The 24727-nt window shown below is 41.6% G+C and overlaps 1 long non-coding RNA gene across 2 annotated transcripts in view; it reads right to left on the bottom strand.

Moving 5' to 3' along the window:
• The window catches only part of LOC124528782 (uncharacterized), a 34037-nt gene that overhangs the window by 5311 nt on the left and 3999 nt on the right, over window positions 1–24727 (bottom strand). The window contains exons 2-6 of one of the 2 annotated variants that reach the window (XR_006966231.1): window positions 14914–15038; window positions 14041–14148; window positions 13525–13691; window positions 13151–13292; window positions 12735–12927 (exon numbers count right to left, since the gene is read on the bottom strand). This is a non-coding gene — a long non-coding RNA (uncharacterized LOC124528782). The remainder of the gene's footprint in view (window positions 1–12734; window positions 12928–13150; window positions 13293–13524; window positions 13692–14040; window positions 14149–14913; window positions 15039–24727) is intronic. The other variant, XR_006966232.1, reaches the window with a different exon arrangement.

The following is a 24727-nucleotide window of genomic DNA, read 5'->3' as shown; positions in this document are numbered from 1 at the left end:
GTTCTTCCTGAGGGCTGTGAGGGAAGAATCTGCTCCAGGCCTCTCTCTTGGGCTTGCAGAAAGGTATCCTCACATTCATATGATGTTCTGTCTGTACGTATTTCTCTGTGTCCAAATTTTCCCTTTTTATAAGGACATCAGTCAAACTAGATTAGCACTCACCCTGATGATGTGGGAGGTCATCCAATTTAACTTGACTTCCTCTGTAAAGGCCCTATCTCCAAATAAAGTCATCCTCTGAGCTAATGGAGGTTAGGACTTTGACATAGGAATTTGGGTAGGATACAACATAACCTGTAACAGTGAGTAACTGAGTGGACATTAAAGCAGACAATGAAAGTCAACATCTTGTGGGGCACCTGGGTGGCTCAGTCGGTTGAGCATCCAACTTCAGCTTAGGTCATGATCTCACAGTTTGTGGGTTTGGGCCCCACATTGGGTTTGCTGCTGTCAGCAAAGAGCCTACTTCAGATCCTCTTCCCCCCCCCCCCGACTCTCTCTGCCCCTCCCCTGCTCACACACTCTCTCTCAAAAATGAGTGAATATTTTTTAAAAAGACATCATCTTGTACGGTCCCTTTCAAACTATAATATGCACATGCATCATCTGAAGACCTTATTAAATACAGGTTCTGATTCAGTCAATCTTGGGTGGGCCCTAGGATTCTGTATTTTTAAAACAGTTGGCAAGATGGTGCTGATGCCGATGCTGGTGGTCTATGAATCACATTTTGAGAGTGGAGGGAATACAGCCTCTCCCAGGACTATTCTCCTCTTGGAGAGGTCTTGCTAATGTGTAAGACTGAGCAATTCTCAACAAGGAAGTGTGTTCTGTGAACTCAGGGCGGCAGTTCTCAACCTTCATAGCACATTAGACCCATCCCATCCAGGGAGCTTGAACAAAGTCCTCATGGTCCCACTTCCCAGAGATCCAGATTAGTCTGGGATTGGTCTCAGTATTTTTAAGAAGTTCCCCAGGTATTTCTACCACTGCTCTCAGGTATCTTTTCCACAGTTCATATATGAACATTTGTAACAGGTGCACTTGTTCAGTAAGTGACCTTAATTGTGACAATTTCAACCACCAATGTCAATGGTGGGAAAATATCTATGGACAGACAAGTCTTTTGTTCTTCAAATAACAGAATGAGGTCATTTTAGTGCTTTGTGAGATCATCCTTGTCTGAAAGTATAGGGGGCTGAGACATCAGCTGTCATGTCACTTCCCTTATTTAGAACAGAGAAATTTACTCATTTTCTGAGAATGCATTGAGCTGTGCTCAAGCCAAGAACTAGCTCCCACCCTATACAACACCCATAATCCTCAAAGGACAGGAAACAGTCTTTCCGTTGTTGGTGGTGCTTTAGCAGAAAGAGGATGTCTGGATGGAAGTGGGCCTTCTGCCACCAGTTCCCTAGGGACCGTGACACAGTAGGTTCCTACTGTCCCTACAATCCTAAGAACAGGTGCTTGAAAATAATCAAATATATCCAGGAGACAATTAGCCTATGTAGGCCTGTTAGTGTTGGCAGTGAAGGCAAGAAGCTGAGATCTGGAAAAATAGGAGAATGGCATTTCAAAGAAGAGGGTTTTTTAAAAATCATACAGAATTTGAAAACATAAGCAAAAATAAAATGTGCCCCTATCAGCCTCTTTATCTAAGTGAACACCAAGTCTTGAACACTACTATTTAGAACTCACATCACACATTGTGCTGTAACTTCCCACTGATGACTGTCTCTCCCCTTGACTGTAAGTCCCTTCTTGTAAGGCCCGTGTTATCTGCATCAAAGAATCTCCAGTATCTAGCACAGTGCCTAGCACAAGGCGACATCACAGGAGGGCAGGATGTCTGCAGGGTCACTGCTCTATTCTAGCACCTGGGGCATAGAGGAGTTCAGCAAGTATTTGATGAATGAGTATCTGAGGACTCAAAAGTCAAGTTCTCACTATCCAGAGGCATGCCCTACCCTAGAGCTTTTCAGATTATTTTATTCGTGCAGATCGATGCAACTTTAGCAGGAGAGAGAATGGAAAGGGTGGGAGGTGGTTGCAGTGACGAGGTAGGAATCTTCGACCTTGACCTTCCTTTTTCCCCTGAAGATAGTCTAGATTCCAACAGCCCAGCCACCTAGTTTCCTGCCCACCACTGAGATCTGAGAGTCAGGAATCCAAGCTGCCTTTCTATAGAGTGGTGTTTCTTTATAAGATGACTGAAGTGTCCTTGTTGACAGCTCTTCTGTCTCACATTTCAACTGCTTCCCACGCAGTCCTGCCCTGATGCTCCCAGCTTTGCCTTCAAGTGACCCTGAAAGCTGTCTTGTTCCAAATGAGGACCCAGCGCATTTTTGCTACCGGCAGGCACCCTCGGGCCAGGGACCGCACATTCTAAATAAATTCAGAATAGCACAGCTGATATTTTGGAAACTGACTAGTAACCTGATGTTTGCTCGGCTCAGCTCTTAAGTTAAAATCTATTCATATCAATCAGCTAGTAGCTATGGAATATCAACTGGGAACCTGGGACTCTGCTAGGTCAAAAGAAACACAGAGTGGGCCATATCTAAAAGCAGTTTCCCCCTTACCTGGGGAGGCCCGGGTTATGCTGAAGACAGCAGCTAGGTGCTTCACTCTGGGACGCGGATGCTGACAGTAACAGCAGCTGAAGGATGGGGGGATGACGAGGAACAGCGGCAGGTGGAGAAGGTAGGGGTGGGACTTGAACAGGGAAGTGCCGAAAGGGGGAATCGTGGAGTGTGAGGGTGGTGTGGGCACCAAGGCACAGGGACAGGAAAGATATGCTGTCTCAGGGCACCTCAATGAGACCAGCCTGTCTGGAGGGTAGGTGTGTGGGTCAACAGGGTTACCTAGCTGGGTGAGCCCAGCTGCCAGTGGTTAACTAGCTGGGTGGGGCCAGCTGGCAGGGGACATGCAAAGCCTTGGTGTATGAATCAAAGCAAGTAATTCAGAGAGATTGGTCAGGAGGCAGCATAGGAGCAACCAGGGGTGGCAGAGACATTAACTAGGAGAAGTAGGGTAGGCTTTAGGAGGTGCTGGCCTGGCCTGGGGTAGCTGGGGTGGGGATGGGAAAGAACGAACAACTCCAAGGTGAAAATGGCAGGATTTGGTAATAGATCAGATGCAACGGATGGAGAAAAAAGAGGCTTTAGGTAAGAGAGGTAAAAAGATTTGACGCTGCTAGGTTAAAAGTGTAGGGCAAATTCTTGTGTCATAAAAATGAGCTGAAGAGTTATTTTCTTCCTTTTTAAAAAAAATAGTTTTTTAGGGGCACCTGGGTGGCTCAGTCAGTTGAGCGTCTGACTCTTGATTTAGGCTCAGGTCACAATCTTGCAGTTCGTGGGTTCAAACCCCGCATAGGGCTCTGTGCTGACAGCTCAGACCCTACAGCCTGCTTCAGATTCTGTGTCTCCCTCTCTCCCTGCCCCTCCCCGGCTCGCACTCTGTCCCCCTCTCTCTCTCAAAAATAAATAAATGTTACAAAAGTAAAAAAAAAAAAAAGAGCTTGGCTGAACCGTATTTTGTGGAAGGTAAATCCTGCAAGCAATAAAATTGGATATTTAGCTGAGGAGATTTCTAAGCAATATGTTGAAGAAGTGCTTTGGTTCACTTACAGAAAAACATGCTAGGAGAGAGAAATCGGAAGCAGTGACTCAAATAGACACATTTGTATGGCCATGTTCACAGCAACCAAAGGTGGGAGCAACCCAAATGTCAATGGAGGGATTAATGGAAAAACAAAACGTTGTCTATACATACAAAGGAATATGATCCAGCCTTAAAAAGAAAAGAAATTCTGACACATGCTACATCGTGAATGAATCTTGAAGACATTGTCCTGAGTGGACTAAGCCAAACATAAAGAGAACAATGCTGGATAGTTCTATTCATACGAGGTTCCTAAAGTAATCAAATTCATAGAGACAGAAAATAGAAGTGTGGTTGCCAGGGGCTGGGGAAGGAGGGATGGGAAGTTAGTGATCAATAGGTAGAGACTTTCATTTGAAAAGATTAAAAAGTTCTGGTGATACATGGTGGTGATAGTTAAACAACATTGTGAATGTCCTTGATGTCACTGAGCTGTAATGTGAAGAATAGTTAAAATGGTTAAATTTTCTGATACCTATATATTTTAGCACAATTTTTAAGAATAATAAAAAAGGTATATATTTAAATGTTTATTTACTTACTTTGAGAGAGAGAGAGAGAGCACACACAAGGGGGGAGGGGTAGAGAGAGGAAGAGAGAGGTTCAGCCAAATTCAGCCAGTTCATCCGAGTTCTTTACCACTTTATAGTAAGGATTGTCTTTCCTCCAGTTTCCAATGTTGTTCCTCATTCCTGTCTCTATTTCTACCAACATTTTGTTCATGGTGATACACATATTCTCTACGATGACAGAGGCTTTCTCTCTAGCGCTTCTCTTTTCTTCCTGATGCCTCACCAGAATCGTCTTTAACACCCATATTTCTACCAACGGTCACATCAGGGAAACCTAGGCTTTTCTGGCATGCACCTTGAAACTCTCCCAGCCCCTCCCCATCACCCAGTTCCAAGGCCATTTCCACGTTGTGGGGGGCTCTTTGCAGAGCACACCAATTCTTGGTACCAAAATCTGTATTAGTCTGTCCCGGCTACCATACAAAATGCCATGGACTGTGTGGCTTAAACAGTAAAAACGTATTTCCTCCCAGTGCTGGAAGCAAGAAGTCTAAGATCAAGGTGTCGGCAAATTAAGCTCCTGGTAAGTGCTCTCTTCCTGGCTTGTAGGGGGGCCACTTCTTGCTATGTCCTCACATGGCCTCTTCTCTGTGCATGTGTGGAGAGAGAGAGATCTCTGGCGTCTCTTCCTCTTATAGGAACACCACTTCTGTCAGGTTAGAGCCCTACCCTTATGACCTCATTTAACCTTAATTACCTTCTTAAGTGCCCCATCTTCAAATAACAATGACACTCGGGGTTAGGGCTTCAACATAAGAAACCCTTTCCACAATTCAGTCCATAGCAGTATGTGTCTGTTTTAGGTGACAACATGGAATGAGCACTGGACCTTATTCAGGTCAACTTCTGCTCTCATCCTGGCCCTTCCTTCTTGGAAAGCCATTTAACTACATTAGCTCTCAGTTTTGTGGTCCAGGGAAACATGACCTTTCCCTAGAGTTGTATAAAGGGTTAGATCCAATCGTGAATGCGGAGGCATTTCAGTACCCTGCACACCTAAGGGATTCCTAGTCACAGCCTTCCAGGTTTAACAGTCAAACAACCAAAGCCCATCTCTATCCTCATCCCTGGGGACACACCCCTCATACTAATCTCTTGCCTGCTGGTAAGTGCAGGAATGGTAGCATCCTCTTTTTTGGGTACTTTTTTTTACTGCTTTGGGGGGTACGGTGTTTTAGAACAGAGACCAAGGGTAGCAAATACTGTGTTGCAAAGGAGTCTCAGCACTGTCCAGTTTCAGCATGGCCTGATTGGGTGGTGGGGCCTGCCATGCACAAAGCGGGGAGGGGCACACTCAACCCAGACTACTTGGGGCTTTGGGTGTCAGTCACTGGGCTCTCATTTATAATTCCCCAGGTTCTCAATAACCCTACTTACACTCTCCAGTATGGGGATTTGTTGTTCAAGGTTATGGAACCATAATATCAGAAGGTAGTAAGCACTGTTTGATGATTAAACCACAAACTAAGATCCTGTGAATCCTCAGTATTCCCAGAAATGAGCATAGAGCCTACATGAAGTGAATGTTTGATGAGTGAGGTCCTGCATGCATGCACAAAGCATTGCTAAGTTAGTATTGCTAGATTTCATGCCTCAAGCATCATACCTTGAATTACGAAGCAAACAGAAAACTGCCACGTATCATCTCAGACAAGAAAAATACTTAAGAAAATTAAACCAATAAATAGTTACAAGCAGATTTACCTATGTTGACAGGCATCTCACTTCTGTATGCTCTAAGAGTACTTTTGTCACTCTGAGTACTTTTGTCACTTTTGTCACTGTCATTCTATTTTGTCTCTCCCATTAGACAATGAACTCCCTAAGGGCCAGAAGCCCCTCTTAATCTGTGTTGCCAAAGCTGGGCACACAATCTCCCACATCAGTAGGATTGTTTGTGGGACAGAAGACTCAACAGATAAATGAGGAAGGGAGCTATCAAGTTCCCAAAGCTGGAGATGCCAGCCATGACTTCCTTTTCTCATTTCTTTCTCCCATATCCCATCACCTAAGGGTACCAAAGCGGTACCACTTGATTTATTTTGGTCTTTGTGTCTGCAAACGCATCCATTAGCTGGCTTTTTAAAAAGAGGTGGCTATTCAAAAGACTGGAATTAGATGTTATTTTGGATGCTCACAGAGCTAATTATGGGATTAGAAAAATGCCCTTACCCTGAACAGGAATTGTGATGCATCCGATTATTTTTAATGTAAAACATGAAGCAAACATAATTCACTGTCATTTTTAATGTCCTGGTACATTTCAGAGACCCACTTAAGATAAATGATTTTCAAATGCCTGATCAGTCTGGTTTGAAAGCCTCTATGGAATTAATGTTCTATAATGTATTCAAATCATTTTAAATCCAGGCCCTGCTTTGATATTTGTTTTTCACTGCCATCATTGATGGAAGTACAAGTTCACATAAATAGGACATTGCCAATGGGATGTGTTCTGCCCCAGCCATTAATTCCAAGGCTCATTTTCTAGCACAACCTCGATGAACAGAGAGGTTGCAAGACAAGCCACTGGAAATGTTTACCATGACCCATGAGTAGTGAGGCAGGATAGAGGTGGAGGAGTATAAAATTGTGTGTGTGTGTGTGTGTGTGTGTGTGTGTGTGTGTGTTCAGCTTCAGATACTTATAGATATATACAGAGGAAAGATTTTGAAATCTGTCAGATATAACAGAGAAGAGTTTTTAAAATAGATACACATGGTTAAAACTCAGAACATGTGAAAAAATGATTTAAAAATTTGGCATTAAAAAGTCAGTCTCCCGCCTCTTACTTAATAGTTCCTGGTATATCTCTCCAGCATTCCTCTGTGCACATGGGGATATATTTTATTTCCCCCCACCAATAGGATGATTATAAACAAGAAGTGCTAATTGCAGATGACATTTATTAGATATTTACAACATCCTCTAAGTGTTCATTTAATCCTCAAATTAATTCTAAGAGGTATTATTGTTACCCCCATTTTATAGATGCAGAAACTGAGGCAGGTACAAACTTAATTAAGTAATTTGCCCAAATGAGTGCAGAGGTAGTATTTGAACTAGGCAGGGTTGGAGATCCGACCTTCTGCCCTCTTTCCACTCAGTCAGAGAGAAAACTCTGCAGAGTTTATGTCCTCTCCAAGGGGATGAACCATTTCAGAATCAAATAAACCATTGCTCCTTGGGTATTAGAAGATAGGCCAATGAGGTCACTGGACCATGAAGGGTAGAGTAGCAAAGACTGTCCCCAGCCAGAGAGCCATGGTAGGGTCATCACTGCTACAGGTTATCTCCATGTCTGTGAAGGAGACCCCTGCTGCTTCTGAGGTATGTCTAAGGTTTGGTAGAAATGTAGGTGAACCTGGGCAGTCCTTCTGTCTACTCCAAGATGAAATCCAAGCTCCCTAGAATGTCAGGACCTAGCTAGCAGTGAATTTGTCTACCCAGCACTTAGGGCAGCCTCTTACACAGGAGATACTGAATGAATGGATGCCCAGAATGAAGAATGAAACCATTCACTAATCAAAAAAATGATTGACAGCCATTATGGGCCAGATACTGGGCTAGAATGTTGGGAATACAGGGGAGAAAAGGACACATTTCTGCCTCAAGGAGTCTACAATTTAGAGAAGAACACAAAGAACACAAGTAGGCATACAGGATGCCACAACGTGGTGTTACAAATATGATGCTATGTGCACATGGGGGTACCGAGAATGGCCCCTGTGTCTGCAGGAACCTGCGGGTATACAGGTGGGAAAAAAATTTCACCAGACAATTCATCAGAAGGTGTGGGTAGGATTAGGGGAAACAACTGGGGATTGTGGTATAATAAAAAAAATTATTGGGGTGCTTGGGTGGCTTAGTCAGTTAAGCATCTGACTCTTGGTTTCTGCTCAGGTCATGATCTCACAGTTCATGAATTCAAGCCCGTGTTGGGCTCTGTACTGACAGCATGGAGCCTGCTTGACATTCTCTCCCCCTCTCTCTGCCCCTTGCCTCTAAAAATAAATAAATAAACTTAAAAATTTTTATTTGGTCTTTGTCGCCCATTCTTGATACAGAGATTCTAAAATTCTTAGTATTTCCTGAGTGATGGGCATGTCTTTTGTTATTTATAATGAGCCCCTTTTGACCATACCTGAGTTTATGCTAATAAGGCAACTGTTGGTGGGCCCTTAGACATCTTTAGGATGGTGCTGGTCCATAGAGGAACCACCACATGACTAGAGGGCTGGAAATTTCAGCCCCACTCTCTGACCTCCTGGGAGAAGAGAGAGCTTGGAGGTTGAGTTCAACCATCAACGGCCAATGATTTAATCAATTGTGTGGAAGTAACAAAACCTCCACAAAAACACTGCACAACAAGGCCCAGGGGACTGTCTGGTGAACATATTGATGCATTGGGAGGGTATTTCACCCCATCTCCATAAGAACAGAAGTGCCTGTACTCAGGACCTCCACAGACCTTGCCCTACACATCTCTTCCATTTGGCTGCTTCTGAGTTATATACTTTATAATAAAACTTTAGTTGTAGGTATAGTACTTTCCCGAGTTCTATCAATCATTCTAGTAGGTTATCAAACCTGTTGGTGTGTTGTGGGAATCCCTGAATTTGTAACCAAGTTGGACAGAAGTATGGGTCACCTGGAGACCTGGGATTTGCAGCTGCCATCTGAAGCGGCAGGGGCGGGGGTGGAGAGGGGCAGTCTTGTGGGGCTGAGCCCCTTAGTCTGTGCTAACTCTGGGTGGTTAGTATAAGGATTGAGCTGAATTATGGGACATCCAGTTGGTGTCCAAAAAAATGGAGAATTGTTGAAAAGACATAGGGGTGTTAAGGTACCCAGAATCTGGCAGCAGAGAGAAGCTATTGCCAGCCCGCAGAACTGAAAGGACAAGGAGAAATACCAGTGGAAATCAGGCAGAACAGGAGGCATGCAGAGAGGCCACTTGGGCAGGAGCATTCATCCTGTGTGGGGCTGGAGCTGAAGATTCTGGGAGAGTTAGGGAATTCTCCCACCTATCAGGGAGTACCAGCCAAAGACCCCAGAAGTGGGCAATACACTTAAAAACCAAATTTAAGAAATAAGATGGACAGCATCAGGACTTGCCTTTGTTTCCACTGAGAAGAACTTACCAGCCTTCCAGAGAAACAGATCAAACTAGACTACATCTGTGCAGCAACTATTGTAAAGAGACATCATTGTATTAATAGCTCAGAAAATAGTTAAGAAAACCTCAGTCAAGTTTACCCACAATGTTGTATTAAAATCCTGAGTTAGAGAACATAACTTTATGATTCCTTAAACAAGATCTAAAAAGCACAAACAACAATAGAAAAGGGTTGACAAATTGGACTACATTAAAATTTAATACTTTCATCTAACGAAAGTCACCATAATAAAGGTAAAACCAATACCAGCAACAAAACAAGCCATAGACCTGGAGAAGATATTAACAATGCCCGGAAGTGACAGAGGGTTAGTATTCAGTATATGCAAAAACCCCTCTAAATCATTGTTTCTAAGAATGAACAATTGGGGGGGGGTGGGGAGAATGAACAACCCAAATCTTCACCAATAGGGAAATGAATGAATTATTGTAATAAGTTTATACAAGTAATACTAAAATAGCAGTTCAAAATAAATGTACTAGATCTCCAAGTATCAAGCAAGACAAATTTGGAAAATACAGAATTGAATAAAAACATAAGGTGCATAAAACTGTATGAAGTGTCATTTATCTAAAATACAAACATCAGTACATATCGATCATTTGCAAATATACACGTAAAAACATAAAAGCGTGGATGGAAAAGACAGACACCAGGATCCGAGGAGGGGATGCTGAGGGGAAGGTAAAGGGCAGGATGGTGGAGGAAGTGAAAGGAATTCCAAAGTATCTCTAAAAACCACGAAGTAGATATGCCCACATTTGTAAAGTCCAGATGGTACATGCTTATACTATTCTCTGTTCTTTTCCACATGTTTGAAATATTTCAGAGAGAGAAGCTCTTCCAGGCATCTATCTGGAGCAAACCCACCCTGAGCCCTCTTTGAGCCCCAGCCACCCTGAGCTACTTGCTGGTCCCCAAACAGCCTGGTACACCTATTCTCCTCCCTCGAGATTCAAAGTGGGGATGACCAACAGCGATCACTAGCGACCTCTTGAACATGTAGATCTCAGGTCCCGCCCAGACCCGAAGATTCAGAATCTGCATTTGACAAGCCCCGGGTAATTCCTAATGTACATTAAAGTCTGAGCCGCCTCCCGGAAACTGCTCCTGCTGCAATCCCTCCTGCCTGCTGTCCCTACTACCAGCCAACTCCTAAAACTCTAATCTGGATGTAGTTAAATGATTGCCTGTTCTAAGGTTTCTTTGAACCCCTGTGTAGGTCAAGAGTTGTTTTCTCAAAACCTGCAGCGTTATCATCATTTGCTAACTGGACTGTGAATTCCTTGTTAGTCTCCCATTATAAGCCTTTAGACAGTCGTCCTTTTCACAATATATGGCATAGGGCATAAATTCAAGGAATGTTCCATGAATCCACAAGACCCACATTTTTAGCCACAACTGGCGATCATTCATGTTAAAACTGTTCATCCAGGGGATGGGAATGTCTAGTTCTAAAGCACTTTAATACATGGAATCAATGTCTTACCACCTTTTTAGGCTCTAAATATAAAATAAATTAAATATGCTTTTAAATTTTCAGCATTTAAGGAAACATGCATGCTTAAAATTTTGTAGCAAAGTGCTGTTTTTCTGTGGGGTTGTTTTGTTTTGTTTCAGTTTGGTTTTTAATGGCACACCTTAGTCAAGCGGTGTTAAAAATGTCTCTACTTCAGGAACTCTTAATCTTTCCAGAAGTCTGGGCCCCATTTGAAAGCCTGCTAAAGATGTGGGTCTTCTCCCCAGGTAAATGCACATATTTTAAGTTTATAATTTCAGTATCTACAAATTCCAAAGAAAGTCTAAAAGGCTGTGCAGGATAGCCTTACCTCTCATTGTTTTAGGGTTTTCCACAGTGTCGTGTAAACAAAAATATGTCTGTGGACATTCCCACCATATGATACCTTTGGCAGCAACCTCATTTCTCTTGCTATAAAAGTAATCCCAGCAATCCCGTGAAAAGCATGACCACCTAATAACGTTTGCCATCACCAGCTAATAAAGTGTATTCAATTTGAATTAATCGCACAATTTCCACCTATAAGTCTAGAAAACAAGAAGTCAGCACTAGAATCAATACTTACAGTCAGTCATAGGCAATCACAAAGGAGGGATGTGGGCCTGAGTAAGGAGTGAGTCCTATCTTCAGTTGCCTGGTTCAAACAACATTTTATCAAAAGGCTTTTTCCCCCCTCAAGATACATAAAATGTCCTTGGTAGCAGTCACAAAAGCAGTAGAAATCTTTTATTCTATTTACAAACACCATCTAACAACCACATGGTTTAAGCATTAGAAACATGTAAGGGGAGCCTGGGTGGTTCAGGGCATTAAGCGTCCGCCTTTGACTCAGGTCATGATCTTGTGGTTCATGAGTTTGAGCCCTATGTCCACCTCTGTGCTGACAGCTCAGAGCCTGGACCCTCCTTCAGATTCTGTGTCTCCCTCTCTCTCTGCCCCTCTCCAACTCATACTCTGTCTCCCAAAAAATGAATAAAACATTAAAAAAATTAAAAAAAAAAAACACGTAATGCCCAAAGGTATCAAGAGAAAAGAGGAGCCATCTGTGTAAGACTCTGGTGATGTAAGAAGCCCAGATCCTGAGGTTTAATTCCCCCAGGCTGGTGTTCATTTGCCTCAAAGGAAAGTCCAATGCCCACCCCTCTCAATGGGTGACCCCCAAGCCCTTCTGAAAAAAACACCACCTTCCAGGAATACTCACTTCTCCTGACATTTAGTCATCAGATCTGTGAGTACATTAGTACAAGAATAGTACTAATATAATAAGGAACATTTGCACTGTTTTCAGCTTTGCAAAGCTCTTTCACTTTGTGTAGGTCTAGCATTTTAATTATGTTGCCAGAAAGAAAGAGGAGTTTCCTTCTCCACAGAAGCCCTGAGCCCCCTGACAAACCCCCAAACAAACCACCAACCTGTGTGGCTCTAAATTAGTGCTGAGTCATGGGAGCCTGGTCTATTTGTTGCCTTGTTTGTGTGCAGCTCTCAGATATTTGTGAAATGATTCCCTGGGGACATAAGTCAGCTCTTCCTAGAATCAGAGTGAGGTCAGAGGTTGATTGAAAAAGACAGAAATTTTGAAAAGGGCAGAAATTTCAAGCAAGGCAGAATTCATGAAAGAGCCTAGCGTTTTCAGAAGAACAGTCTTTCTTTCCGGGACTCATATACTTAAAAATGTGGAGATACAGTGAAACTTCGGATGAGTAACATTTTATTTTGGATTTTGATTTACTTTATTGCATTGATATTCTTAAAATAAGCCATCTCCATCAAAATAACAGAGGTAAACATGGTAGCACTTACTTCTGCCTGTGGCTGTTTAAATTCATTGGCCTAATGGGGGAGTCCATGCAGTCCCTTGTGGGTGGGTGGTTTCGCCTTGTGTTATCCATCCATCCACTCACCATTTACTGAGTCCCTACTAAGCACAGGATATGAAGGATGCACCCTTGGGTCTTCAAAGAGCTTGAAGTCTCTGGAGGAACTCAGAGAGAGCCTATTTTAATACATATAAGTTATTTGTTTACAGAGTGATGAAGGAGGAGAATCATTGGTATAAATCCATCATTTCTGCTAAAGGGAAAAATGCCCTGTTGATTGTATGTCAATGGTATTATTATCGATCATAAGATATTCTACACAATTTCAGTTCCCAGGGAGGCAGCACCAAGGATGTATTACGGGGAGTCGGAAAAACTGAGCTCTAGTCCCAGGCTGACCTGTGATGAACTGATTTAAGTCAAAGGATTCCATTTCTCTGGGGCCTCAGTTTCCTCTCCCAGAAAAGGAGGCTTAAGGTAGGTGACTAGAGACGCCATTCAGCTTCATTACTTGTTATCCTTTAAAAATTGCATTTCCTTCCTGAGAGAGGGAGAAATTATTATTATTTTTATTGTCTTGGAAGAAAACCAGATGTGGTGCACTAGCAAATACAGTAGCAAGCTCAACCCTGAACAAGCTGCTTCTTCCCGTCTTATATTTTGACCAGCCGCCATTGGTGGCCACCTAGCTCTTGAAACAAATGAAAAGAATGTCCTCCTTGCCCTGGGCATAAGCACAAGTGGATATTTGCAGAGGTACAGAAAGGCCTTACTTAGTGTGTGTTCACACTTGGGTTTACTGCAAAACAGCATCTCTTAGCAACACAGAACTTCAAACAGTGAGGCCGAATTCCAGTGTGGACACTTCCAGAAGGGAGTAAGCAATCGATGTTGAAGGGGAAAATGAGAGACTTCTGATGGAATCCAGAAACCATGGTAACTAGAAGAGGAAGGGGACCCACCTGAATTAGTTTCCCCAGAAGGCTTAAGTAGCTGATTAGCATGTTACCCTAAAGTGACCGAAGATCCCCATCAAACTATTGATAAGGGTTTGTGGTGTTGAAACTTGCCAAACTGCCATCGACAAGATTTCACACCCTGAGGTTTAATTAGGTAGGGGAATGTGAACGGGGCACCCATCACATGTTTACTCCTTTGAAAGGGGAAAAATAAAAAGCGAGGAAGAGAGAACCCAAAGGAACAGGACTTTGTATTCTATCCTTTTATCTTCCCGCTGTTAGAAAGTGAGGCCCATCCAAGTAACCAGTAATAGCAAATATCACACATACCTTTATGTAGAGGACATACATGCAAGGAAGGATTTAAATTCTTCACCAGTTCCCCTTGGGGTTCAGACAGTTGTCATTCTCATTAAATGAAAATGTGAAGGATAAACACTGGGCAAAGATCAAAAAGGGGCAGTATTGTAAAGCGGGAACAGAGAAGAAAGAAAGCTCTTTAGCAGCTAGCGACAGCCTGATCTCGAATTGCCTTTTTACCAAGGTGGGGGTGCCTCCCCTGAAAAGCTTTCCTGTGCCTCAGAAGAAAATCATTACTGTCAGAGCCACCTTAAGGACAACAAAAGACCTTCTTCCTCCTTATTTTATACTCACAGATCATTTTTAGCCCCAAATGATATTTCTCAGTTTAATCACTAAACCTGGTTTAAATTGACTTTAGCTACTTTTCTTAAAGTCAAGAGCATTAAAAAAAAAAAAAAAAAAAATCACAAGAGAAAATATTCAAGAGGATGTGTTGCAGACTCCAAATGCAATTTCAAGAAAAGAGGGCCAGAAAAGGTTTGAACAATGGCTGCACCTTTTTCCTAAGACTATTGTCCTCTGTTGAAGAGGAGAGAGATTCATAGGTACACATTCAGGCCTGCTCGCTTAAAAATATCTGTTTCTGTATGTAAAAGTCTCACCTGATGCAAGACATTTTTAAATGAATTATGTTGGGGGGGTGGGAAGGCAAAAACAAAAAATAGATTCACAGGTAATAGAGTTTAGATTCTCCTTTTTTGGATCTTTTCTGCAGAAAGTTTCCCCAGGATCTCGGGAGGTATGTTTGGCTCCCTTGATGACTCAAACCAGCTCTGGCTCCAGCCCAGAAGGTGAATCCCTAAGGCCTCAAAAGAAAGGTGAGGGATTGAAGTACTTCACCTGTGCTTCTAGTTAGTTCCATTTGCAACAGCGGGATTTTCTGGGCATCTCATACAATGAAGATGGAGAGGGAGAGACAGAATTTTATACTCCAGAGACTTTTCAGTGGGAGAATATTTCTGAACCTGGAACAAAAGAGAATCAGGCAAATTTATAAGAAGACCTCATTGTCTAGAGTTCTGTTTTGTTCATTGACTGAAGGTTAATGCCGAAATTATCCCCTTGACTAGGTAAACAATTCCTGGAGTGCTCAGAGGTGTCTCCAGGGAGGGCAGTGGGTGACAGTAATGGCCTGAGGATCTATAAGTGGACATTTTCCTGTAGGGAAGCACTTTGGGGTTTCCTAAGGTCACTAATGTTAGAACAGAGAGGAAACTGGTCCCAGAAGCAAGGGCACTCACAGGGGCCAAGGAAGCCCACCAAGTGTGACTTTGTGCTGAGAAGATGGAGAGAGAAAGGGGAAGCAGCCCTCTGGCTGGGGATGAGCCCTGTCAGATCTGGACATTCATCCAACCGAATCACAGAGATGAGGGAACCACAAATCCCTGCTTTGTGGAGCTTACTCCTATCAGAGCCAGGGATGGGGGTGGTGTGGGGGTGGAGGGAGGGCGGTTACTGTAGTGAACCAGAGTCCTGAGTTCTGCTGTGAGGTTGAGTCCTGGTTCTGATACGTGCGACCCTGGGCAAGTTACTTGACGTCTTTAAAACTTGCTTTCCGGAGCACCATGGCAGCTTAGTCTGTTAAGCACCCGACTCTTGATTTTGGCTTGGGGCATGGTCTCACAGTTCATGGGGCTTGGGATCCAGCCCCACATTGGGCTCTACGCTGACAGCGTGGAGCCTGCTTGGGATTCTCTCTCTCTCCGCCCCTCCCCCACTTGTGCTGTCTCTCTAAACAAACAAACAAACAAATAAATCTTACTTTCCTCATTCCAAAATGGTGCAAATGGTGCTTCCTTCACAGGTGTGAAGGGTACTTTAAGTGAAGTAACACATGTATGGAAAGGTGTCAGAGGACTCAAGAAATGGAAACTATGATCATTATTAAGGTTACTAGGACCGTGTCAGATTTCTGGTTCCTTCAAAGATGCAGAGCAATGTGTTTGCAGCAAGATGAGGCAAGCAGGCCAGAACATAGCATCAGATCTTACTAGTGGATAAAATCAGGGGCAGGAAACAGAGGCTGCTCCTGGTGCAGGCTGGGTCAGGAGGATGAGACCCTGTCCACAGCATGACGGTTCTCCACTCTTCGTGATGTTTATTTAGTCTGGTAGACAAGATGGAGGACAGGCTTGCCTGCCCCTGGACTGAGGCAACTGGGGATTCAGAACAATACACAAAGGCCTGGGCCAGCAAACATTCACTACCAGGAACTCTGACCACATGCAGCAAACTCCAGCTCTGTGTCTGTCTGACTCTACTGTAGAATTATTTAGCAGAGCTAATGGAATGAAATGTCCACTGGGGATTTCAACCTCTTTTCTCTATTTGATTGATATTGAAATCTGACCTCAGGTTTGTGGTGATGAAGAATCAGATAAACTAAGCATAGCTATCTCAGGTGGTTGGGGTCAACATGAACGCTTCTGATAGCACCTAAGTAATACTGGATGTTTGTATAACTGCTTACATTTGCAAGTGCCCTATGTTCACATTGTCATTTGTTTCTCACAGCAACCCTGTGTGATAGGTGGGTGAGGCGGGTGTTATGATGATTCCCATTCTACAGATGAAGAAACCAAGGCTCACAGAAGTGACTGGACTTGTTCAAGCTCACACAACCATAAGGCTGTGAGGTCTGGACAAATAATCAGGAAGTCTGACTTCAGATGCTGTTTACCCCACATGATCCTATCGAGTGTTTCTTTGGCCTTGAGACTTTTATCCTCATGTACTTAGGCTTTGATGCCTAGAAGTAGACCCTAAAATGGGGCTTCATGTGCAAGGAAGGAAGCAAGGGAACTGGGGCTTTTGTTGTCCCACACTCACCTGTCACAGGTTAAGGGGGAAGTAAACTCCCAGGGACTTCCTGCTCTCCTGAAAAATCACCTTCACTGATCCCAGAGCAGTGCTTTGGAAGTAAGTCTAAGTTACAAGCTGATGGAAGTAAAAGCCCTTTAAAGCTGACCTCCTATTCTCCAACCCCCAGACCTCCAAAAATAGTTAAAAGGGTCCTGAGGGGTCTGACTGAGCAAAGCACTGACATCATCCCCACAGTCACCTTAGCCAGGGGGGCTTTAGAAGTCCTGTATCCCAATCACCTAATGATGGGCCATGTTAATGGTTCTCCCATACTTGCTTTAGATGAAAGATAGGGTTTAACTTGGAGTCCTTAGTGGTTCTGTAGCAGTTCTCTCTCATTTTTTTCCTGAGTTATCCTGAAAAGGAGGAGGCTTTCCTGACACAGCCTATAACTAACAACACACCTACTTTCTGTCTTAGCTTGGGGACCCACAATAACATCTATATATTTAAAAATCTAGAATTTGCACATAATTTCTAACAGGAACAACAGAAATGGACATTGTTGTTACTCCTTCTGGTAACTGTGCCTGGGAAACTCTACTATTCCACTTTCAATCATCATGGTTCAGACTTGGCTATGGCTGCCTCCATGACACGTGACTAAGCCTAGCCAATTAGAGCATCATGGGCTGGGGACCATAGTGATAGGGTAAAAAATAGTGCTGCCCCAGCCAATGAGATTGGCTGTGATATTATTGGAGCTTGTAGAAGAGAGGCATTCTCTTTCTGTCAGAGCCGCCAAGCTGAGCAGAGGAAACACCACACTGAACCTGAGAATGAAGGTAACAGAGAAGGAAAACAAATCCAAGACATGGAAACAGACCATGATTCAGTAATGTGTAAGGCCATATAATCCTTGGTCTTTCTGATTACACAAGCTTATAAAGTCCCTTTTTTGCATAAGTCAGTTTGCTTTGGATTTTCTATAGTTTATATATGAAAAGATGCTAATGCCCTTACAGTATTGGTAATTTCTTATAGATTTTTTGTCATGTAAGGAAGTATGATGAGACCCTAGTATGCTGCCTAAAATAAGTCAATTTTTCAGATAAGGACATGTAAAGAATTCATTTTAGCTTTAGACTCACTCACCAGCATATTCTGTGGCATCTTTTCATTGTTACTTGTTTCCTCAAAGAATACAGGCATTATTCTAATTTCATAAACATGTAAGTTGGCCTATGTTGGGTCAGATGATGCCCTCTCCAGCCCTGGGTTCTTTATTTAATAGTGGCCATAAGGACAATTTTTGTGGATCCAAGGTATCATTTTCAAAAAGTGAGACATGACTTACTGTATAAAGCCACCAATCCTACTCCTGGATATTTATCCAAGAGAAATTAAAACATATGTCTACATGATGACCCATATATTAAGGTTCATAGAAGCTTTATTCAAAGCAGCCCCAAACTAGAAACAACCCAAATGTCCATTAAAACAGAGAATGGATAAGAAGTTCTAGCACAGTTATTCAATGGAACACTACTCAGCAATAAATAAAAAGGAATAGAACACTGATACATGCAACAATACATGGGCAAACCTCATAAGCATCTTGCTGAGTAAAAGAAGCTAGACATGGAGCATCTGAGTGGCTCAGTTGGTTGAGTGTCTGACTCTTAATTTTGGCTCATGTCATGACCCCAGGGTTGTGGGATTGAGCCCCACATTGGGCTCTGCACTGAGTATGAAGCCTGCTTAAGATTCTTCCTCTCTCTCTCTCTGCCCCTCTCCCCTGCTCGCACTCTTTCTCTCTAAAATTAAAAAAAATTTAAAAATAAGAAACTAGACACAAGAGAGCACATGCTATACAGTTCCATTTACTGTAAGTTCTAGAAGAAAAAAACTAGCCTATAGTGAGAGAAAGCAGATCAGTGGTTGCCTAGGGTCTTGTGTGGGATGGGGGGACTGGTTGCAAAGAAACACAACAGAACTTTTTGGGTGAGTGCAACGTTTTGTATCTTGATTGGGGTGATGGTCTCACAAATGTATACATCATGAAACTGTACATTAAAAATGTGTCAATGTAAAATATACCTCAATAAAGTTTAAGTGAGGTATTTCCCTAGGATTTTCTTAACTTTAAGACTCAAAATCTTTATATTTAAAGTAGTATCATCAAATTTTATTCTATAAATATTATAACTAAATGATACTATAGACATGCCATGAGGTCCACAAAATTTTCCAAATAGGCGATTCTTGCTACTTCTTTTGTACTTTCATTCCTGCTGTCCCTTCAACTGGGAATACACTCTTCCCTCTTCACTCCCTGACACAATCCTACATGTTATCTGATTCCTCATTCATTCATTCATTCATTCCCCAAATATATATGGAGTGCCAGGCCCTGTGACAGGCAGTAGGGTTGCTGAGATATAAATCAGGGGCCCCTGCCCTTTAGGGACATATGCTAGAAAATGGAGTTTTACTTGAATGCCGTTAGATTTATATTCCCAGAATTTCCTGGCTGATAAAAAGACTCTGTCAAAGACCGTTAACCTGGAGGCTACAGGCCGCTCTATTACATTACCTGAACGTGTGCTGGTTATTCCATACCCATGTATTTTGCAGCCTCCCTAAAGGTACTGTGTTAACTTTGAAGAAATGGAATCTTTGAGGAGGTTAACAAGACAGGAGGAAAACATCTCTGAGAAATTAAAGGAACACTTGGTTACAGTACATTCCTAGATCTATGATGAAAACATGACAAAACACGGAAACGTAACTCAAATGAAAGGGGAATCCGAACAGTTAGAGTTGCCAAGTTTCTCAGATGCGCCTTGAGGCTTACCCCGGCTTGGTGGCCTTTCAGACTAGAGCCTGGACCACAGCTGACTAGTTTGCTGATGGCATTTTTTTTTAGGTTTATTTATTTTTGAGAGAGAGAGGGAGACAAAGAGTGAGCGGGGGAGGGGCAGAGAGAGGGAGACACAGAATTCAAAGCAGGCTCCAGGCCCTAAGCTGTCAGAACACAGCCAGATGCAGGGCTCGAACACACAAACTGTAAGATCATGACCTGAACCAAAGTTGGACGCTTAACAGATGAGCCACCCAGGCACCTCACTGATGGCATCTTTTAACATTTTGGAGTATTTTTAAAAATTGGTTACTATAACAAGATTTTATTAGCATTTATTTTTCAATTGTTTACATTTTCTTCTTATTTACATCTTCTTCATTTTATTCTCCCCCATCAACTTTGGATTACAAACCATTAAAACTTTACTTGATTAAAAACATCATCACAGAGCTAGGACCTATACAGAGAAAAATTACTGATTTGCACTTAAATGAAATATTAATGTTTGAAAAGACTGTTAAATCACCTTTTTTTAAAAGAAGTTTTTCTTTTAGAATAATTTTAGTCTTCTAGAAAAAGTTGCAAAGATAGTACACAAAGTTGCCATATACCACACATCTGATTTCCCTATTATTGATATCTAACATTTGTCACAACTAATGAACCATTTTTATTAATTGAAGCGTAGTTCACTCAGATTTTCTTAGCGTTTACCTAATGTCCTTTTCCTGTTCCAGGAACCCATCCAGAATGCCACATTACACTTTGATCATCTTGTCTCCTTAGCCTCCTCTTGGCTGTGACAGTTTCTCCAACTCTCCCTGTTTTTGATCATCTGGACAGTTTTTAGTACTGATCAGGTATTTTCTAGAATGCTCCGCAATTGGAATTTGTCTGATATTCTCCTCGTGGTTAAAATGGGGTTATGGGTTTGGGGGACGAAGATCACAGAGGTAAAGGGCCATTCTTATCACATCATGTGGAGGCTACATGCTATCAACATGTTTTATCACTCTTGATGTTGACCTTGGTCACTTAGCTGAAGTAGTGATTATCAGGTTTTTCCACGGTAGCTTTTCTCTCTCTTTTCCCCCTTCCTTTCCATACTCTCCTCTTTGGAAAGAAATACTCTGTACAGTCCGCAGTTGAGAGTTATGTTCCACCTTGAGGGCCATGTATCTACATACATTCTTTGGAATTCTTCTGCAGAGAAGATTTGTCCCTTCTTCCCATTTCTTTTCTTTTTTTTTTTTTTTATTGAATCATTTATTTATATCAGTATGGATTCATGAATATTTTATACTTTGGGTTATTATCCAATACTACATGATTTTGTTGTTCAAATTAGCTCTTTCAGTCGGCTCCTGTGACACAACCCTATCATATAGGGGGTGGTTTCAGCATTTCCATACTTTGAGGCACTACAAGGTACCCCAAGCTCATCTTGTATATTTCCAGCCCCGGTCCTGGAATCAACCATAGCTCCAAGAAGCCTTGGTTCCTTTTAGTAGAGAATGGTATTAGAAACCAAGAACTGATGTTAGGGGTCCTCATTACTACTGGGGTGTTAAATAACATTTTGAAAGGTGTTTTACTTAAGTTTAAAAACTTAGCTTCATTTTTAAAATACTGTTAACAAAAAATGTTTCGGTGACTTTATCTATATATTTATATGTTATTTTACTATAGAAGCACTAAATTTTTATTCAAAGCTCTATTCAGTGGCCAACAAGTTAGACCGACAATAATATGCATATATGGCTAATTTTTAAAAATTTTTTTAAATGTATTTATTTTGTGTGAGAGAGAGAGAGAGAGAGTGCATGTGAGCACCGGTGCTGGGAGAGGCAGGGAGAGGGAGACAGAATCCTAAGCAGCATGGAGAATCCAGCACAGACAGTTTGGAGCCCACCTCAGGGCTCAAACTCATGAACCATGAGATCATCACTTGAGCCAAAACCAAGAGTTGGACACTTAACTGAATGACCACCTAGTCATCCCTAATTTTTTTAATATGAAAAGTCTTTCATGATTTTCATGACTTTCATGACTCTAATAGCCATAAATTCAAACCAAACTTATTAGACCAAACATTTATCTAAAAAAATTTTTAATCAAAACATCTTGCCGTAGAAGGTATATTCTAGGTCTATGATTTATCCCATTCAGGATTATTCCCTACTCTCATACTTCTAGCTTCTAGTCACTGAAAGAAATCAGCTTCATAGATTCAGATTTGGCCAGGAGAACACCTAGACCATCCAGTTGTGAGTGTTTCTTCATCTCCATTTAGAATTATGAGGGAAAGAGGGGGAAAGAGTTGTTTAAAGAGCATTCTTTTTTTCTATCTTAGGAAGTTAAAGCCTCTTTCTCTAAACTTGTTACTTGACTGTTGTTCCCACAAACCTTCCTGACAGTGGATTGCTCATTCAATGCTGAAAGTGTCCCTACTTAAAACCTGAGGTTCCTTTGCAGATTTTAGGATGATTCGCCCAAGCAAAAGGGGCTGTTTCTATGCTGAAATGAAACATATAATGTTTACTTGTCAGTCCTCTCATTCTACCCTTTTTCTGGTGTGTGTATGTGTGTGTGTGCGTGTGACAAAGAATATTCTTAAGCACAATAAGGCAAATGTGACATCTGTGATTTTTAGCAAACAGAAGCCAACATCAAATTCTAGATCAATTTTTTGTACTAATTGTTTTTTAACTCAATTAAAGAGTTCAAAATTAAATTTTGACCAAGCTTTTAAAAGTAATTGGGCCTTATCAATCACATTTACAATTGAATATAGTTTTGCATGGAAGCCTTATCTTCATTTTGTTATTTATTTTATTTGGCCTTTTGATCAGGAAGGATGAATTTGGCTCTACCCAATGAGTAAGTTTTTCTTAAGATATTACCTGTAGTTTTCTTTTGGATAGATTATGTGACATTTTTATTACTTCTGCCACTGAACAAAAGTAGATTTTTCATTTTCGTTTATGCTAGGTCTTGTAAATGTCAAATCTCTTGTTAGAAAGTCAGAGTTAACATTCCAAAAGTCAAAGGATGATATAAATAATGTTCAAGTATACACATTTAGAGTTTGAACTAATTTCATCTCACTGTTTCCTACCCCCCACCCCAATCAAGATAACCTACTTTTCAAACAATTATTTGAAAGAGAGAAATCAAACTATAGTAAGAAAAAAATATAAAGACATAACATTCCAAACTGTGCTATCTATATTTCAAGTATAAATAAAAAACAGGAACATACAGGGGCACCGGGCTGGCTAGTCAAAAGAGCATGTGACTCTTGATCTCTGGGTCATGAGTTCAAGCCCTACATTGGGTGTAGAAGCTACTTAAATAAATAAGCTTTAAAAAGAAAACATGAACATACAAGTAAAACTAATGTGAATTCCATTTGCTATGACTAGTATTATACATAATAAGTTAATTAACCCTGACACCAATTCCTTGGAACTAACTTTTACAGAATTATGGAGGACTTAAAATTAGATTTCTATCAACTTTAGAAGTAAGCTAAAAATTTTTTTCCTCCTGTTATCTCCAAAGAAATAAAATTGTTCAAGTATATTCATGATTAGGTTGTAGCTTTCATTTCTTTATTTTCTCAATTTTTAGGAAATTACAAACTGAAAGATTATTTAACATGCTTTTTCAAAAGCAAGAGAGAATGGCTCAGCTTCATTACAGTGTTAAATGACAAAAGTTCAACAGAGTAAATTTTAAAGATCAAATCGGCTTTATTAATTTATTTATGAATTGGGCAACAGATGCATGCTTACAGCTGAGAGCTCCAAAGGGCTGTAGGAAGGGAAAGGTTTTTAAAGACAGGACAATGAAGCCATAAACAAATAAAAAGATTCTTTCAGGCAAGGTTACCTTCTTTTAGGGACAAAAAGGTCTTAGTGTGTGGATTACTTCATCTTCCTTTGGGGGATGGAGAGGCCCCGTGTGACAGATGACCTTATGGGTACTGACCAGAAAATTCTTGACTGACCAGTTAAGACTACATTTCTGGAGGAGGTTGTAAGTGCAATTAAGTTAGGTTTTAAGCCCCAGTTTGGTGACATGCCCTAGCATAAGTGACTCCATTTGGGGCCTGTAGCTTTCTTTTTGACATTGGAGAAGAGTGAGTTCAGGATATGAATACAAGTTTAAGGTCATAAACTCAGATGCTTTTGGGGGCCAGACAAATGACATGCATGAGGGGCATGTGCCAGGCAGGGACAAGGGGCAGTTGGAGAATACCTGCCCATCTGCTATACTCCAAGGAAGCATGGCCCTGCAAAAGGGAGCATCAAAAGGCCTTGGGCTTCTTCTATGTCATTGTTGTTTTTGGTTTTTTGTTTTTAATGTTCAGTCTCCTGATTTTCAAACATTGAGCATTATTTTTCTGGAAACATTGTGTGTGGTCTGTGAGCTGCATTTGGCTTACAAGCCAATCATCTGCAAGCTGATGACTGTGCACAAGAACATCATACTGGGAGCTAATCCATTTATAACAATAACTTATAAGAAGAAATATAATTGTTGGGTCCCCTCAGTGGCTCAGTCAGGTAAGCATCCTACTCTTGATTCGGCTCAGGTTATGATCTCACCATTTGTGAGATCAAGCCCTGCATCGGGCTCTGTGCTGACAGCCAGAGCCTGATTGGGATTCTCTCTCTCCCTCTCTCTCTCTCTCTCTGCCCCTTCCCCTGCTCAAATAAGCATGCATGCACATGCTCTCTCTCTCTCCCTCAAAGTAAATAAACATTTAAAAACTACATAACTGTTAAGTTCAAATGAATTCTCATGCTGGCTGATCTGACCAGTGTATATGAGAGAGTCAGCAAATAGGAAAAGGTTGCTTGGTGGCTTAAGAATCACAGTAAATAGAGCTGCAGGATCCTGGATGATAATATCATCCAGTGATAATAACTTGACACCCTCATTTACTCATCAGACAGAGGGTCCTGAGTGTATTGAGTG

The sequence above is a fragment of the Lynx rufus genome, unplaced genomic scaffold, assembly GCF_022079265.1.
Source record: "Lynx rufus isolate CCGP_SWC_20201006 ecotype Redwood Valley unplaced genomic scaffold, mLynRuf1.p SCAF_6, whole genome shotgun sequence".
Lineage (NCBI taxonomy): Eukaryota > Metazoa > Chordata > Mammalia > Carnivora > Felidae > Lynx > Lynx rufus.
This window is presented reverse-complemented; position numbering and strand designations above follow the sequence as displayed.